The sequence below is a fragment of the Salvelinus sp. IW2-2015 genome, linkage group LG20 (genome assembly GCF_002910315.2).
Source record: "Salvelinus sp. IW2-2015 linkage group LG20, ASM291031v2, whole genome shotgun sequence".
NCBI lineage: Eukaryota > Metazoa > Chordata > Actinopteri > Salmoniformes > Salmonidae > Salvelinus > Salvelinus sp. IW2-2015.
Genome location: NC_036860.1, coordinates 79028734 through 79032939, shown reverse-complemented (window position 1 = coordinate 79032939; position 4206 = coordinate 79028734). Strand labels below are relative to the sequence as shown.

Genomic DNA, 4206 nt, shown 5'->3' with positions numbered 1-4206 from the left:
TGTACCCGCCAGCTGGTTGCCATGAATAGTGACTGGTCTAGGATCGTCCTATAAGAGTTTAGAGAGGGAGACATTTCTATCGAACAAAGTAAGAAGACTATGGGTTGATAAGTGGTTAAACTCTACTTCCTACCCTCCTCGGATCCGGGATCTCGCTCCTCATCAAAAAGCTGACTAGCATAGCTCTAGCCTAACGGGACAGGATATCATTATAAATATGATTTTGCATTGACTGGATAATCACAACCATAACAGGAGCCGAAATGAAGTAAACATCTGTGATGGGCCCATATTTCCGATTTTTTAAAGTGCTTTTTACAGGGAAAACAATATGTAGTTGAGAAAGAGAGAGAATTACCAAAGATCCCCGCATAAGGTTCACCATGGTGTTCTACCGGTGGCATAGTAGCTTTCAAAACCGATCGCAAATAGAGATACTAATAGTGGCCATAACAGAAACACATTCGCGTAGAAAGTGACAAGTGCGTACATGTTCTCATCAATTATTTTGTTCGACACTATTTGCATATTTGGAGGTATAAATCGTAGTTATTACATTGCATGCTAGCATTCCAAATATCAGCAATAAGCAGCGCAGAAAAACGAGAGAAGAACGTGGATAATACATAAATCTTCATCATAAACTGTATGAAAAAGAATGGTGTAGCGAGCAAATGAAAATAAACATTGTGAACCAGCCCATAATTCAGATTCTTAACGTGTTTAAAGCAGCGAAAACACAATATCGAATTTATTATCTTCAAATACCACACACAATCATTTTCACCGCAAAAAGGTAGCTAAATCGCAAAAAACCATCAAAATAATAAATTAATCACTAACCTTGAACAACTTCATAGAATGACAGTCTTTAACAAGGTTATACAATACACTTATGTTTTGTTCGAAATGTCATATTTAGAGCTACAAATCTGATTATACATTGTGAATTACATCGATTCACCAGAATCTCCGGCAGGATATTTTGACACTCACTTAATCGGAGGCCAAATAACTATCATAGATCTTTACATAAATAGCTTGTTGTAGGCATGAAGATACACTGGTTCATTAATGCAGAAGGCGTGTTAGATTTTTTTAAAATACTTACCATAATAGTAACTTGCGTTTTGTGAGACAGCACTCAACAAAAGGCGGAGAATCGGACTCAACAATTACACAGAAATACGAAATAACATATAAATGTTTCTACTTTTGTTGAGCTTCCCATCAGAATGTTGTACAAGGAGTTCTTGGTCCAGATAGAATCGTGTTGGTTAGAATGTCAAATTGCTATTGTTGATAGCACCTTAACTTTAGGCCATTTGGCGGAACAATTGCGACTTTCTCTTGAGGCGAGAACGGAAATCCAAAAAGTCCCAATGAACGTTATAACTGATAAAACTGTTGAAGAAAACCTGACTTATGTATGTTATTATCACATGTACTTTTAACTATAATCAGAAGGCGGAACAATTTCGTTGTATAACGGCCGACACGCTTATCAGAACACAATTCAGGTACTTCGCGCCAGAGAAGACAAGAACATTTAGACAGTCAGCGTCCAAAAACTGCATTGTACGGAATCGCTCAGATCAAGCTAGACATCCATTCCCACATTTCCACCCCTAGTGAAATCTATGCCGCATTCGATAATATAGGAATTGATAGGCAGGCCCTGAACATTGGTTTCGATTTTTGCTTCCTGTATGGAAGTTTGCTGCAAACTGAGTTCTGTTTCTCAAAATTATGCTGTTCTTCTGACTTTCTAGTGTCTTTGGATGGTTTTATCAATGTACTGTTGTCGTGTAGGAGTAGTGTGTTATTGCTTTTTGTGCTGCTTGTTGTTACTGTTTATATGTTAGCGGTGCATTCTTGTTATTGTGGCTTGGGTCTGGGTGCTGTGATGTCTAGCTTTGATATTTTCTTGCCTTTAGATCTTTATTTTCTTGGTTTTTTGGTTTAGCAATTTTTTATCTTCTGTGGCTTGTGTGCTTTCTTGTGTTTGTTCATTGCATGATTGTTAGGTGTTCTTTGTCTTGGCTTTGTGGCTTATTGCTTGGTGTGTTTATTGGTGTTTTTTGCTGATCATTATTATTCTGTTGCTTCTACTTGTAGTGCTCTTTGTGAATGTGTGCTGCCTTATTTTTTTTTTATTGTGTAGTTTGTGTGTTTGTTTGCGGTTAATGCTGGTTGGTTTGCTGTTGCGTGCTGCTGATGTGACTTCTGGCTCCTTGCTGCTGTGCTTTGTCTGTTATTTGCTTGCTCTGCTGCTTGTTCTTTTGGTGCTGGCCTGGTGTTGTGTGGTCTGGCCTTGTGCCCTTAGCTCTGCTGCAGTGGTATGTGTGTTGCCTCTCTTCTGTGTGTGCTAGTGGTGCCTGCTGCTGCCTCTAAGTGTTTGTGCCTTGCTGACTCTGCTTGAGTTCTTGCTGCTGTGGCGTTGTGGCTGAGTTCTGGTCTCTTTGGGCGGTGCTCGTGCTGTTAGCTTGCGGTCTAGCTGCTAGGTGGTCTGTTGTGTGCTGTGCTGCTTCTGGCCTTCTGTGTAGTGTGTATTGCTTCTGGGCTGGTTGGCCTGTGGGGTGGTGACTATTATGTGTAGGCGTCTGTTGTTCTGCCTGCTGCTGCTGTCGCTGCTGCGCTCTGTGGGTGTGGCGCCTTAGCTGCTGTGGGCTTGTTGGCTCTGGGTGGCTGGTCCTGCTGGCCTGGTGGCTGGCGTTCTGTGCTTGGCTGCTGGCGCTGTCTGTTGTGCTTGCTGGGCTGCTGTTCTGTGCGTATGCTGGGGCTGGAAAAGCTAAAGACTAAAAGTCTAAAGAATCTGTGAAGAGATAAAGGGAAGTGGGTGTGCTCTGTGTCTTGTGTGTGGGGCTGGTGTTGGTGCTTGCTGGCCTGCTGTTCTGCCTGTGGGCGCGTCCTGCTTGTTTGGTGCCCTGGTGTCTTGTGCTGGCGCCTGTCTTGCTGTTCTGTGGCGCTGGTGTCTTGCTGGGCGCTGTCTGGCGCTGTGGGATCTGGTCTGCTGGGGGAGGCTGGTCTCTCCTGCTTGATTGGACTTCAACACAACAGAGACAAACATTACATCTCTCACAGACAGTGGTTTGTTTAAAATGTATCACCTGATTGTTTCAATTCAGAGAAACATAAATCATATTTTTTTTTAGCAAAATGCTATATTTCTTCCTCACTCTCAAATGTGACCGACCGGCTCAATTTTGTAATTAACTAAATGATCTAAATATATGGTGTTTTTGGTTTATGTCGATTTAATTGTTTGTTTTGCTATAAGTGGTTATTTTATGGTTGTAAGTGATACAATTATCTAGAAGATTGTATATTTTGCAATTCTGAGTAATTACTACTTTAGTAAGGAATTACACATTATTCAGTACAACTGCAGTTACTACATAATTCCAATAGATGGCAGCATAAGACCACAAATGACATTTCAGTAGATGAGTTTAGTTTTCTCCCTGGATACACCACCACTCCCCTCACAGAAAAACTCCTGTGTGCTTCTTTCTGTCCCTTTCCACACTGCTAACGCAAGAGGAAGGACTGAAAAAGCATTTAACAGATTACTGTGAAGTAATATAATGATGATTCATGGTTATTATTACCTGTTTTTGTGTGAAAACGACGGGCATGTTGAAGTAAATTTACCGGGAGGGTTGCATGATGTAATTTATTGGTGGGCTGGAAGACGCACTCTTGTCTTTTCTATTCCGAGGTTGTTTACTCGCAATATCAGATATTAAGATTATTTTTCATAATGCATGTATACTAAAGTTGATGTTCTGACTAGTGATTATTTACCCGGGTTCAAAACCTGCTATAGTCACTATTGTTTTGCTCTCCCAAAAGCAACACAGCCCCAATATATAGCTAACTAAAGTAATGCCCTAATACGAGATATATAGCTAACTAAAGTAATGAGTGACCATTTTAGAAAATCATGGGACATATAGTCTGTGGTTTCGAGCTATTTGATGTCAATCATATTGCTGATTGTAGCCTGTAGCCTGTAACTGATGGTCCTATGGTCTTATGGTCTTATTCTGCCATCTATCGGAAATATTTAGCAATTAAAAGTTATTAATTCACGTACAGACATTGGTGAGGCAGCTGAGAAATAAAGTGTATTTTTCTTGTTAATTCCTTAGATCTCAAACCTGCCCCACCTATCCCATTCCAGTTGCTGGACTTTCACATAGA

The 4206-nt window shown here is 40.7% G+C and overlaps 1 protein-coding gene and 1 long non-coding RNA gene across 2 annotated transcripts in view; one reads left to right on the top strand and one right to left on the bottom strand.

Annotated features, from left to right (window-relative positions):
* mylpfa (myosin light chain, phosphorylatable, fast skeletal muscle a) overlaps positions 1-4206 on the bottom strand; it is a 70572-nt gene that overhangs the window by 24479 nt on the left and 41887 nt on the right. The window lies entirely within an intron of this gene.
* LOC139029522 (uncharacterized) overlaps positions 1-4206 on the top strand; it is a 66963-nt gene that overhangs the window by 22440 nt on the left and 40317 nt on the right. The gene's annotated exons all lie outside the window — the stretch shown is intronic.